Below are 16,025 nucleotides of genomic sequence, written 5' to 3'. Positions count from 1 at the left end.
GTAGATTATGGTATTTAACGGTGATTGTTAATATTCCTATAGTTGATTCCAAAAACTCAATATTTAATTATCATCTAGCGGTTCTCATATATCATTTTTACATGAAGATACTTTATGTGAGATCTTTCGCTTAAAGAACTATTAACAACGTGCTGATATCATATGGTATAGATATTATGTTGGAGCCTCGGTGACACTATGGAAAAACTTATAAGGTTTAGGGAAAGACTTAATTTAACACCCTCTTTAGGGCAACACGTGCACGTAGCGCATTGTCTATTGAATTTCACATCACCAAAATGAGATGATGTCATTTAGCTTGCTCTTACTTAGTAATTGTCGTGCATTATTTGTATGCTGTTAACATTTCTTCAACGAAAAATACTCCAAGAATTAACATGTCATAAAGTCAAATTTAAAAGTTTATTTTGGGTTAGTTAAAAATTTAGCAATTGAATTGAGTTATAAATTAAATTTCATAAACTATTTTAAGTCTTTACTCAGTGTCTTGTTTGTTGAAGTATCATTCGAGCAATTGTTTTATTTTCTTTTCTTTTCAAAAATCTATTTTAAAGGGTGAATTTTGAGCAAGAACCAAATTTCAATTTGATGATTGGGAATTGCAAAGCCGCATTTGATTTAGGAAAAACAATATGAATTTGACATATTTTATAAGTTTCAAAAGCTCACTTTTTATATATTTTAAAATGGTTACATAAACATATGCTTGAGAAATTAGGAATTTTGGATTTAAACTTTTTTTGTGTGTATTAAACTTGTCATAGGGCCATGTCCAAAGACAAGTTGAGTTATGAATCTGCTATTCATTGTCCCCACCAAAGTCTAAAGGTAATATAACTCGGTGTAAAAAAAGCTAACTTTGAACACCGAGTGGAGAAAAGTTGACATAAATGTTGATATCTTATTGCGTCGCATTTGAAATCAAGAAAATGTTTTTGCTCTGAATATTAGAATTCAATGTGTCTTATCTAGACGATGTGTCACTTTAACATTAAACCATTAAATACATGCGTTCCTAGTAATAATAATAACAATAATAATACTAAAACTAAGGTACAATGATGAATTTCCCTCTCCCCCCCCCCCCTCCCCTCTCTTAGTAATCAAGAATTTTGGTTGGTTCCGTACAGTACAAGTTATCTCCATGACAATTTGTGGTGGTGATAAGCACTTGTTGGATGTTATAGTAGTGACCACCAGGATCTTCTCAAATTTAGAAAAGAAAAAAATAAAAATGTGGTGCTACGAGTTACCCGTGATGAATTGAAGTGCTACTTGCTTCTTGTCTCTAGCTATATGTATATTATGTATGTCCACCCACAAGAACATGCAATTAGTGGTGGCAGTGTGTGTTTTTCTTTCCATGCTAAATGCAAATGTGTGTGGTCCCTTATTATATGTCTTGATGCTGTTGTGGTCCTTTTTAATATATATCTATCAATCATTCAAAACTAACATTCAGTCGAATCCAGTTTAGTTCTTTTTATTAGATTAGATATGCATATGTAGATCTCTAATTCCTCTTGTTTCCTTAAAAATTCGAAACAACAATAATAATATTTTATTTTTGATAACTAGTACAATTGTTACCGTGTCTGCTTCCTAGCTATCTTATCTTGTCCATGAAATTGTTAACTAAAAAAAAAAAGAAAGAAAATGAAGAAGTCAATTAAATATATATTACTAAGTAAGGAGTGATGTGCTGTACTTTTTGTTAATTAAATAAATTTTAATTTTTTATTTTAATATATTTTATATTAATATTTAGATTTATATTAAAATTTATAATTTAGCATTTAAAATATAAATTTTAGGATTTTTATGTTATATTTTTTCTTTTTCTATCTTTAATAACAAGTTAATGAAAATTCAGGTGCAGTCGACTTCACGTGAGTTTCCATGATTTGACTGATTTAACTAAATTTTCATCTAACGGCTCTCAAATATCAACTTTACGTGAAGTTGATTTCATCTGAGTTTCCACCTTCTTATAAATCTATATGTTAATCTTCCTTAAAGGGTATTTTTGGAAAATACCATCACCTAACTAAATGGAGAAGAGTTACGATAAAATTGAATAAAATTTAAAGGAGATTAATAGTGTGTGTTGTCCTACATGATGATAGAGATGAACTCCAATGCCTTATTATTGGATGTTAGTGTATATATCTTGATGATGGAAGTAAGAACGAAGGCATCAAAAATGGAAGTTTGAAATTTATGAAGATGCTGGCTTGATACTATTTATGGAGAGTCACAACACGTGCTTATGCAGTTTACATTGGAGGACCGGAGGGTGGGGAGGATCATATTTTATCTTGTATGTCCGCTACAACTCAGAAATATACTTCCATATTTTAAATAAAGTTAGGTTTTTACATACTCGTTTCTACCTATTATAACTAAAGAGGAATATGGGTCAACACTTTTAGTGATAAAAAGTGAAAAGTTGCCTAACGTTTATTCAAATATAAGATAAACAAAATTATTGGTCATTTAACATATATAATTCTAATAATACTCTTTTTTTATTTTTACATTTAAATTAATATCTGTATTGGTAGTAGCTAGGTGGGGGTGATGAGATTTGACAGAGACGAACTCCAGCGTATGGTCCAGGTGGTTTCCAACGTGAAAATGGAAGAATAATATTTGTAAAGACACTATGACACTTAAGTTAAATGAGTTAGAGAAATGCAGAAATTAAGATTTAATATATCATATCTAAAGAAAATAATGTGCTTTTCGTTATATGATAGAGTAAATGATCAAATTAGTCTTAAAAGATTATTTGTTTTTTAAATTAACTAGTGTATGTTTTCGTACCTTGTACGGGATAATACATAAAATTATATTAAAAATTTTATTAAAAAATTAAATAATATATAATAATAATTATTATAAATATTTTATAAAATTGTAATTAAAATCAAACTTTTAAAATTTTTAATATTAAAATATAAAAAATAATTAGTATTTATCTTAATCAATTTGAGTTTGTTAAATGATCATCTCACTCTTCCGCTTAAACAACTATTAGGAGTTAGAATCTCGCCTTGTGTATATAGCAATCCATTGGCTAGCGATAAACACTTAATAAAAGGAGTATCAATACGTGGTTAGACTTGGCAGGAGTTTTCGAATACGCAGGTACCCGACCCGTCTATACCCGAATGAAAAGGGTAATAACTTGATTCGAGTCGGGACAGATTTTGTTTAAGACAGGTATCGTCGGGTTTAGGGTGTACCCGCCCCGAATATATACATATAAAAACTTTTTAGTAATTAGGATTTGCCTCACATCACACATGATTCATAGTTTCAGCCTATACTCTATAGCCATGCAAGATAAACTCAATCATCCTCACCTAAAATCTTCTTCTTCTCGACTTCTTCACAAAAAAATCGCATAGCTCCTGTCATGTTGTTGCTGAGACCATCGCCGCTTACCTATTCACAACTCCCATCTTCCTTCACAGCCAGAGACGAACCCACATTTAATATAGAGGGGGCATTTGCCCCCACAAATTTTTTTGAAAAAAATTAATACTTATATACATATATACCACTTATTATATTATATTTGTCTCAAAATAAAATATAAATAGTTCTTTTGTATTTTATGCTAAAAAATATTTTATTAAACTTAACACATACTAATAATTATATTGCTAAATTTGATTTAGTATGAAAAATAAATAAATACACTCAAAAATTAGTGATAATTAATTATATTATATTAGTTAATTAATTAATCATTAAATTAAAACTTAGTTTTCTAATTAAATACAACTTAAATTATTAGTATTTTTTAAAAATTGTTTAAGATAAAAAATATATTATCTATGTATTAATATACTGTAATTATTTTGGTTAAAAAATTTATTTATACTATAAAAATTATAATAAGTAGATTTGACAATTAAGTAAAATAATTGTTTAAAAATATATATAAAAAATAATATTTAATCATGTTAAAAATAAAAAAAGTCCTTATAAATATTTTTTTGTTATTTTAAATATTATACTATGTGTATGAAATTATATTTTTATTATTTTAAATATTATAATAATGATTGTGTGTATATTTCTAGTTCTTATCAATATGTATTAGATAGTTCTAATTTTAAATTTTGAATATATCTAAACTAATTTAGATTGATCAAGTGATCAACTTAGTTGGCCGCTTAAATAAGTATTGAGGGTTCGAATTCTGTCTCGTATGTATAGCAACTCGTTGCCGGCCAATTGTAGATTCTTAAATGGAATTCAAATTCATGACGGATTAATCCTTAACTTGTTGAATATCGTGGGAAGTAAAAAAAATATCAATACCTAAACTTTATTATATTTTTGTTCCCATTACTAAATTTTTCTAGGTCCGTCACTGTTCACCGCTTATGTCATCATCGCTGCTCATCCTGTTACCGTCGTTGTTGAGCCCGTCGCCACCATTCTCATGCCAAGTTTCTTTTCTCGAGGTAAATTTCCCTCTCTCTCTCTCTCATTGTGAGTCTGTTAAGTTCTTCTATTCAAACATTGATATTTAAATTATAAAAAAATTTATTTTCATATTTTATAAAATATCATACTGGCGGTAATTATAAATATGACGCTACTTAAAATTAAATAAAGTAACATAGATAAAAAAAATAAAAAATTATTTAATCTTATATAAAATTTACCTATAAAATTCTGTACCAAAAAATGAATTTAATTTTAGTATATTAATAATATAAAATATTTTATATAATCATTCAATTCAATTAGATTTATCTGTTTAGGTCATTATTAAAAATAAATTTAAGATACTAACATACAATTACTTTAAATTAAATAATAATTATCAATACTATATAAAGGACACACTATTCTACTAAGAATGATTGCCATAAGGAATAATTTTCTAATTTTCTATACTAATATTAGAAAGTTTATATAATACTATATAATAATATTATCATTGTAATACTATATGATATCAAAACAAAAAAAATCACCGTGCTAATATAATATTATTAATATTATATAAATCATCTTTGTATTTATTTTTCTGTGCGTATATAATATTTAATTAACACATTAAGATATATATAATATTTTGTTAATACATATATAATATAAAGTGATTTACAAATTATTATTAATTCGTATATAATGTATAATTAAATTTAATAAATTCAATTAGAATAAACAATAAATTATTTATTTTATTTCAAACTTTATAAATAAATAAATTAATTAACTAATATAACAAATTATAATTAATGTATTAAAATTAATTAAGTAATATATATTATAATAAATTATATTAATATTTAAATATCTAATCAAATCAATTTGCTGATATAATTAAGTCATGGTAATAAATTGTATTGAATGAGTTAAAATAATTAAATCGGGAAACACTCTCCAGAACATGTCACGTCAGCTCCATCATTAAGTGCAGACATCCGATTTTTATATAATAGAATAGATTTTTAAAAATTTTAAATTAGTCATATTAGTTTTTATGTCACTTTATTTGTTGATGGAGCCAAAATTTACTAACATGACTCATTAAGTGATACTCCAACACACATTTAGAGTCTTAATTGACTATTAATATAATAAGTTTATGAAATTAGATCAAATTAAAATGTAATTGTGGAAAGAATTTGAGGGATTGAAATCTCTCAATTTAGAGTTAATTTTATCTAATTTTATAAATTAATCATGTTAATAGTCAATTAAAACTTTTAGATGTGTATTGGGATGTCACTTAACTTGTTACATTAGCAAATTTTGACACTATCAATAAATAAAATGACAAAAGAATTAACATAACTAATTTAAAATCTTTAAAATATGAATTTGATTAAAAAAAATTTTAAAGACCAATCTAAAAAATAAATAATTTTTCATGGACTAATTTAACCATTTATTCTTATATTGATATGAATGACAGCAAAATGGGAATGGATTATCTTTACTCGTGTTCCCCCAGCACTCGGGTAAAGTAGAAAAAAAAATTGAGATTTTATGTAAAATAAAAATAAGTAAATTAAGAACGTAAAATGTAAAATCTTAACAAAATTTAAATTATAAAATTGTTAGAACACAAATTTTATAAAATTAATAGATTCATTTAAAATTATAATATTAAAAAATTTTAAAAATTAAATTGAGATTCTAATTTGCTATACTCGTGAATCGAACGATTAGTAATTGGGCCAATGAGAAATTCGAACCGAGTTATTCGAGCCGTTACATAATAATTTCAATCAATTTTTTTACGGTAAATATATTAACCTTATAACATTCTTCTGATTATATATAACACAACTCTTCACAATATACTTTTTTTGGAACTTGAAGCGTGAACTATGTTTATATTTTTCTTTTACTTTTTGTTTGTCTCTTATTATATACTTATTAAATTCAATATCTCTTTTTTTAGAAGAATAAAAGCAATAAAAATCAGACTCTAAAATTTTTTACTATAAAAATTCTTATCCTATATCATATATATTTATTCATCTTAAAAATTTAAATTATTAAATAAAAGTACATAAATAATTATATTATCAAACAATTTCTATAAGATATGTTGGAAATCTTTACTTAATTTAATACTCTAACAATATATATAGGCTGTATTTAGATCCAAAAAAGGTTTTCTTCTCTCCCACTTTGTTTCAACCCGAAGGGTAAATTTTCATTGCAAGATGGTGCAATAGCAGCCACAAAGCATAATAAGGAAGATTGAAAGAGGACACAATATATATATCTAACATATAGTATAGCTGTAATTCATATTATATATAGGTGGTAGGGTTTTAATTTTAGGTGGATTAAAATTTTGTATGGTAATGGAAATTGCAAAGGGAGGGAGGGTAGCTTATATTAGGTCCAAATACGCATGATGTAGTGAGGCTGTACAAAGCACCAGGGGTACATAAATGTCAAAACAGTGATGGCTCCATCATAAATGCATCTTTATTGGATTTCTACCCTCATTGTGTTATGTTATGCAATTGCATTGCTATATGGAAAAACACAAACTCTGCCACTCTGTATCATTAGACAACTATCTATCTATCTATTGTGCTAGATACTGCCCAGATTTGTACCTAATCATCATGAATTATCTAATCATAAACTTTCAAAATATCACATCCATCTTTTGAACTTTTTATTTTTTATATTGGAACGGTAGTAGTATTTTTTTAAAATATGAATTGTTGGGGTGTTATACTCAAATGTGGAATTGTTTAATTAGAGACGCAAAAATTGGACCGTCCGATTTATTAGAGGTACAAAAATCGGATCGTTTGATTTCTAGAGGTACACAAATCAGACCGTCCGATTTATAGAGGTCCAGAAATCAGACCATCCAATTTGTGTTAAAAATAAATGAAAAAATTTGAGGTACAAAAATCAAACCCTCCGATTTGTATACTTTTCACAGTTTTAAAAAACACCAAAAATTACAATATTAAAATATATCACCACTTTTACTTCCATAACAAAAAAAAATTAGTCTCATCTTTTTGATTCATCACCCAATATACTGTATGTGGAATATAATAACTAATCTCTCGTTAATCTATATGCATCTTAATGAATGAAATATTTCTATTTTTATTTTTAATATTTTATATTTTTAAATTTATAAAAAATAAAAGACAAAAACAAGAAACATATTTTTTTGTATTTACTTTTTTTTTTCATAAAATCTCGAAAAAAAAACACTAATATAAAATTTAAAAATAAAATACAAATCAAACATACTCTTAATTTGTATAATTTTTAGATTGTTATATCATAAAACTTTTAATATTATATCATGAAATTATTTTTTTTAAAAATTTAAATTAATAAAAATACTTTTGACTAGATCATTTGTTTTAGGGCAACTCTATCAACTCAAATTTGAACTATTTCATACCCACGGCGAACTTAAAAATCGAACCCCAAATTAATTAAACTTAATCAAATAAATTAAGCTAATTTGAATTAATCTTATAATTTAAAAAAGAAAAAAAATGAAAATGTGCGTTGTAACCAACGGGCCACCCCAGCAAGCATTGAAATATTCTGACTCCTTCAAAGTGTCCATTGATACATAGCCAGTCTCAATTGTAAGTTGTAAGTTTGGTTTTTGTTTGGGGCAACTTTGTCACTTGCAAGTACTACTAATAATACTGAATGTCCCATATATATTATTTGCAAATTCCCGACAGTTATTTGGTATATATATAGATCATCAATAACTTCTTTTCCCCAAAAGGTATCTCCTTGCCTAACCTATCTTACTCTTAAAGTTAACTAATAAATTACAATATAAAAACTTTTTTTAAGTCAATAATATATATAATGTTTAAATAATTTTTAAATTTATTCATTTATGTAAGATTTATGATAATTTACTCATTTCATACTTATAAATAATGGGAGTCACTCAGATAAAGATGTTAAAATTATCTTTTTTTAAAAATATTTTTTAAAAATTAAAATTTAACACATATAATCAATTAAACTGTATTATTTTTATTAAAAGTAGACCGGATAAATCAGTTTAGCTAAAAAATTAATAAATTAAATTTTGAACCGATATAAATTAATATTTTTTTATAAAAAATGATTACAATATCACTATTATAAAAAATAACTAAAATATTCATATTATATATATATATATATATATATATATATTAATTTTAAAAATTCTAAATCCTAATCCTATGACAACAGAGAAAAAAAGAGTTAGAATTTAAGATTCTCAAAATTAATATATAATTATAATATTTTAGTTATTTTTTATAAAAAGGTATTGTAGTCATTTTTTATGAAAAAATAATATTAATTTAGACCAATTGAAAATTAGATTCACCATTTTTTGGTCAAATTAATTTATTTGGCCTAATTTTGACAAAATTAACATGATTTAATTGATTATATGTATTAAATTTTAATTATTAAAAAATATCTTAAAAAAAAGATATTTTAGGCATTTTTATCAGAGTGGTTCTATAAATAATTGCTCTTATTCCTTATAATAGACTCTCATTATCTAATATAGAAAACTTTACTAAAAAAATTTCAATACTTTCATAATACATTAAATTTATTGAGAAAAGAATTAAAAATTTTCTATTCAATCAAATCTATAAGCATGAGCCTAACCTGTAGCTTACTAAAGGCTATTTAATAATATTAAGTTTGGCTGCTTGTGTAGTCTGGTCTAACTTAAACTGAAACATGTTAAAAATTCTAATAAATTTGATAATAAATAAATAAGCAAGTAAATAGAAGATGTTTGGGAGTTTAATGTTTAAATTGTGCATAGAACAACATCATTAGATAATAACAAACTTTTAAATAGTGTTCAAATTTATGATATATTAGCCCTTGTCTTATTAAGATGAAGGATAAAAATAATTTTTAAAGATATTAAAAATATATCAATTTCCATAGTATTTAAAATAAAAAATCTAATTGTCCTTATAACTATGAGACAATTCCTATCGCTTAAATTAATTTTTGAAATAATTTAGATCCTCTTAATTTTTCATATGATATCAGAACTAAATTAAAAATTTATTATTAGATCACACTCATATCACACAAAAACAAAATTCAAGTTGTCCTCAAATTTTTTCTTCCAAATCCTGTCTGGTCTTGAACGTGAGAGGTATATCAAGTTTTATATTGTCTAAACTAAAAAATTTAATAATATTTATAAGTATGAGACAATTTTTTTTTTAAGTTAATTTTTGAAGTTAAACCCCACTTAATTTTTCATAAAATATTAAAAGATTAAAAAATATATATATAATTAAAGAAATAATTAGCTTAGTGAATATACATGTTTAAATATTATAAAAGACATAAGTTAACTTTTACCATTACACTTTTATTTTAATATAATAAAACTCTTTCTATTTAATCATGGGTCAGTTTTTCTTGCCTAATAGATAACTTAACAAGTGCCCTCTTAATTAAGATGTAAACAATATTTAAGTTAGCAATTGAGGTGTTGATTCCATCTACTAGCTAGCCTTTTTGTTCTTGCTAAATTTTTTTTTTTAATCCTTTGAATGAAACAACTGCATGCACCAACACTGCTACTAATAATAAAAGAAATTGTTATTACAAGACCTGAAATAATAGCTCTTTACAACATAAACAGATCCTAAGCTGTACCTATTTGTGTGACACTGAAAGTAACATTTACAAATAAATACACATATTTCACTGTTTAGGGCTAAGAAGCCTAAATTGACAAGTGTCATGCAAAGTATTACAACTTCTAAACAAACCCTATAGCTGGAAGTGACAGACATCTTTTTCAGCAAAGTTAGGGTTACTACTTTGCAAGAAGAGCCTACAATATTAGCAGAAAGCCAAAGCATAATAACTAAATTGGAAAAAAAATTATAATTAAAATATACAGTGCATGATTTTTTATTTTTTATTTTTAATTATTTTTTTCTTGCAAAGGACAAATGAAAGCCAACGAAATTTAAAGATCTCTGAATTTACTGCTATCACTGACAGGTATTTACATGTATGTGTGTATGAGAAAGTGATGTCTGAGGAGTCAAATCAATGATCCATTCCCCGGAATATGTGTGTATGACATCTCCTTAACTAATTAGAAAATTTTCATTCCTAAAAAGTGAAAGTTACATGTAACATGTTCATTATTCATATTTATTAATTTATTAGCTAATCATAGAAATAGTGAATTACTGAATTATTTCATTTAATTAAAAGACTGAATATATATACTCATGCCAAAAAAAGATAGAAAGAAATAGATACATTTAGTTTTTCTTTTTATCGGTCTAGGTATACAAAAATAAGCTCACCATCATTTTAAAGTTTATAACTTAAAGAAAAGATTTTAAATATATCAAAAATACTAATATTTCAGTAATTTTAATTATTAATTTTAATTATATATATTATTCTATAATTTAGATCAATAATTAAAATTATTAAAAATATTAATATTTTAGTATACTTAAATTTTTTTAATTTATATATATTGTCCAAAATTTTTACTTGGACCTAGCAAAATGCATGGCAATATAAGTTGTTTTGTAAGCCTTTTTATTTAAAAGTCAATTCTTAAAAATGTGATTATCTATATATATTATAATCAAACAGAATTCCAATTCATAATTCTACTCTATATATCTAAAGACCAAAATAGTTCTACAAATTAGGCAAACTCCTAGAATTATTAGAGAAAGAAGAACCGAGACATTCACACAAGAGGTGTAGGTATTTCATATTTGAGTAGGATAGGAAGAATGTTGACTTTAAAAGTTGGCCGAATCTTTTATTCAAAAAGGAAATTAAATACTTAAGCAACTACTAATTAATTATCTAACTAATCATTATCCTTATAGTTTAATTTCTTCATGTCTAGTCAAAGGTTCATTGTTGTGGTGAAAACTAATTTTTTTAACAGTAGTACTAGGAGGCCAATATATTTTATGATTTGTAGCCATTAATTAATGATTATTAATATTTTTAATATTGTAAAATTACATATTTTTTTGTTGGTTAAATACTGGCTAAATTTTAATAAAAGTGTTACCCCTTAGAATTTTTTTAATTTAATAAAAAAAATTCGTAAGAATATTTTTGAATTTATATAATTTTAATTATTGTATAAGTCTTCTTTCACATTTTCTTTGTCTTATACTAAAATTTTTTATTTTAAGATTAACGATAATTGAATAATAAATTTTTAGAAACAAAATAAATAAATACCTTATTTTATTACTATTACAATTTAGGAATACTGCTACATCACTCTTCCAAAATCAATAAAGAAAAATAGGAACATGCTACATTTATGAGACTTAAAACAAAACTAGGGTAACAATAAGATTTAAAACTAACATTGATGAAAAAAATAAAAATGAAATCCCTCATAAACTAACTTGAGATTAAAAATCACAAAAAACTACTATAGACCATGAATATTTGTATTTATTGCCAAAGATCCAAACTCTTACTAAATTTTCATGATCTCTCAACCTCTTTTTTTATGTTACCTAAATTATTTTTTTATTAATTTAATATTGACGATAATTAATTATAACAGGAGTACATAAAAATTGGAATACATAAATTTAACTATAAAATTTTTTTTAGTTTCTTATTCTCTGCGATGGATTTTTTCCCTTCTTTGGCGACAGTAACTAGTATCATCAAAGAGGCCATACAGTAGTGAGGAAGTATTAGATGTTCATGTTATTAATCTGTTCGAAAGTGTTCTTTCTTGTGGTGATAGAGCAAGAGTTCACAACTTGAATAGCAGATAATGGTGACCTCTGTCTGACTTCTAAAAAGTTAAAGTGTTCAGAAAAAGTATGGACGATATTAGATGCTTATTCGATATAAGTTATCAACTCCTAATAACTACGTATAAAAGTATGCTAGAACTACTAAATCAGCTAACACCTATGCGAAGTCCTCCTGTTCACTGGAGGAATGCATAGACATAGGAGCAGCAAACCGAACAAACCATGCATTCCGGGTTTGAGTTGTTTATACATGTTCCGTCATTCAACTAAGCTTAGGAGTTTATTCTTCAATGATATCAAGTACCAACCATATTCTACTAATGTGTTATCACTTTCAAGTAATAAGCAGCGACTAAAAAGTATTAACGAGAAAAAGCTCAAGAAAGCGCAGAAATATAAGATATAACAGAAATATATCTTCTCAGGGCCACTACTGTTCATTAATGTTGAAAAACTATAGCAAAAGTAAGGGGATAATCCATCAACAGAAAATTTAAATTCCACAACAAAGACTGAGTATATAAAATACAAAAATGAACTACTTGTCATTTATAATTATGCCTCCCTTCGCACAAAATAAAGCTTGCCCATAACATGAAGGACGGCAACAAATGCAATGAAGCCAATGCTCATTACAAGAACCACGTTTAGAGAGATCTTGAGCCCTGGTCATCATTAGTGTAGAATTGAAGCATAGTTCCGGGTGCTCCACCGGAGGCACCACGGCTGGTTGCTCTCCTTCTCCTCGAGCTATAGTAGCTGCTGCTGCACTTCCTCTTGGAGGAGCTGTTCCTCCTAAAGCATTTTTCTGTAACTTACATTCAAACAACGATAATGTTAAAACTAACATCTTAATGTAAATACCATCTTAAAATCAATAGACACAAGTTTAGTTTCTCATAAATTACACACTACCGCCACACAATAAAGAGACATAAATAAACTCTGAAAGGAATTATAAAGTATGGAATAACAATAAATTAACCACATAACGAACATAAGAAAAGATTTGGCAGACTAATATTGATTTTGATTTCTTATCCTTCTCCTTCAAGTTTACTAATGTTATTAGAATCTTTGCTAGAGTGCTGCACCAACCATATATAATATGATGGAATCAACTAGTCACATGTAAGTTTGAAATCTAGAACCATGGTTTTAAATTGCGGTTGCAATGTGAATACTGTGATTGCAAAAACTTGCATAAGAAACGCAACTGTGCTTCTGTAATCACAACAATTCAAAACTCTAATTCTAAAAGCAAAATTCAAGATCTAAAAATTAAGTTCATGCAGAGATCAAGTAATCGATTTTTGAACTAGCAATCGATTTTTAACATGGTATATTATTATTTTATTATAAAATTTAAAATTTAAAAAATAAAATTTATTTACATATTGCTTACTATTTCAAGCTGTAATATTAATGATTTGATAAACTAAAAGAAAAAAAAAAGTAAAAGTTGAGAGAAAAAAAAGTTTTTTTTTTCATTTTAAAAATTTTAAATGAATGAAAAATTTTGTAATTTTTTTGGTGACTGAAAAATTTTGTAATTAACCTTATGTATCCTACTATAATTAATTAATAATATTAACATTAAACTAATAAAAAATAATTTAAATAACACCCTCTCTCGTAGGTCAATTTAAGTTCTTTTGAATCAACAAAGGATGACTTTGATGAGGATAAAGTGAGTCAATTTTAAGAGAATTTAAATCTTTTGTTGAAAAATATGTTTGTTATTTTCTTTTAAACATGTCTCTTTCATAATGAATGAATATGCTATAAATTTTAAAAAAATATTAAAAAATTTTTGATTAATCTTATGTACTTTTTTATGTACTCCTACTATAATTAATTATTATTAACATTAAACTAATAAAAAATAATTTAGATAACACCTTATTCAAAAAAGTTTCACAAAAGTATGGGATGAAGACAAATAAGATCATTTGATTTACATGTTTCAAAATTTTTAAATTCATCGTATTGAAATTTGATAATCCAATTTAAATAAACATTTAAAAATTTGTAATTTTAGTTTAATACAACACTTCTGAAATTGTACCGTTTCAATTTTTGCATTAAATTAGATGGTCAAATTTATATTTATAAATTATTTCACACTTAGATATAATATCTTAATAATTCATAATACTAAAAAATACCAATTTTAACTCAATAAAAAAAATTTTCGGCATGCAGCCCTAGTTTTTTCCTTTTCATTATTTGTTTTTAATTTTATTATTAGAATCCCAGTTCTTAGAATAGAATTCATCATTTACTAATTCAATTTAAAGCGTAGAATATATGCTCTTGTCTTGTTAAATAAAAAAAAATATTTATTCATCACGATGAATTATATAAGTGACTAATATGTCAGAATTTAGAAGAGTAAAAATACTACCATAGCAACTACAAGGTTAGCTAAGTTTAACTTCCCATTATTCTTGAGAACTTGCTTTAAATGAAACAGTAAATTTCGTTGTAAGAACTTCAATTTACATATTCATACATAGTATTAGATATAATTATTCATATATTTTTAACTATTAATTTAAATTTTTAAAATAAATTATTTCATGACATAATATTAGAATTTTTTTTATAACTAGAACGTCTAAAATTTCATTATTCTTACCCCCAAAATATAAAACTTTAAGCATAAAGCAAAAAAATAAATTAAAAAAAAAAAACTATACAAAATTCATACACTTCAAATCCAAAAATGCTTTTACATAAAAGATCGTGCTAAATATAAATATTCATGTGCTTTTATTTATCAACTTAGCATTTTGGATTAAGTGGTTGTATGAGCACAATATTTGACAAATCATCCCCATTAAATTAGTTGAAAAAAATAATCTAAAATAGATAAATACAATACAACAAAGGAATCAAAATGAACAGTGTCTCTCTCAATAAAAGAGGATCACTGGATCAGGGTACTGTATGTGTGCACGATGCAATATAATTGACTGCAAGAAAGAAAGAAAAGAATGGTAAAAAGAAAGTGTGAATGAAATTAATGGGTGAAGTGAGAGGTGGGTCACAAGCATTGATCAAGTTCTGAAAGGGTTAGAAAACAAGATGGTGTCTAAAGCATAACATCTTCATTGTAGCACTGACCCTCCTTATTAGGGTTTTTCATTCATTTTGATTTTTGAAGGCAAAAAGTGTGTGTGTTACAGACACTCCCTCCATTTCCCAGTGTTGGTCTTTTAAATTTGTTGTGTATTAATTAGAAATGGAAAATAATTAATTGACTTAGAATTTTAAAAATAACATAAGCTAAGTAATAAAATAACTAAAATACCTCATAACTACTTTCATATACCCTATAATGAGTGTAACTTAGTAAGGATAAAAATGCCATAAATTTTTCTTTTTTTTTTGTATGATGAAGCTTTGAAATGGCAATCAATTTAATAAGATAGGTTAAGTTTTTTAAAAGACCCAACATGATGAAACAAATGAAATATTTAAGAAATGTATGTCTTCATAACATTTATTTTAAAAAGTCCCATTAGAATTGATAATTAAACCCTAGATTGAAGCAATAGTAATAGAAAGAACAAAGATTTGATTTGATGGAGAGAAAATTAGAAGTAATGATGAAATGGAATTGTAGTAAAACGAGGAGATGACAGAGACTGTGAAAGCCTCTTAAGTTTGAAAACAACAGATGAATGAGGC

The sequence above is a fragment of the Arachis stenosperma genome, chromosome 2 (assembly GCF_014773155.1).
Source record: "Arachis stenosperma cultivar V10309 chromosome 2, arast.V10309.gnm1.PFL2, whole genome shotgun sequence".
NCBI lineage: Eukaryota > Viridiplantae > Streptophyta > Magnoliopsida > Fabales > Fabaceae > Arachis > Arachis stenosperma.
The sequence above is the reverse complement of the archived record's forward strand: the minus strand, read 5'-3'. Positions refer to the sequence as shown.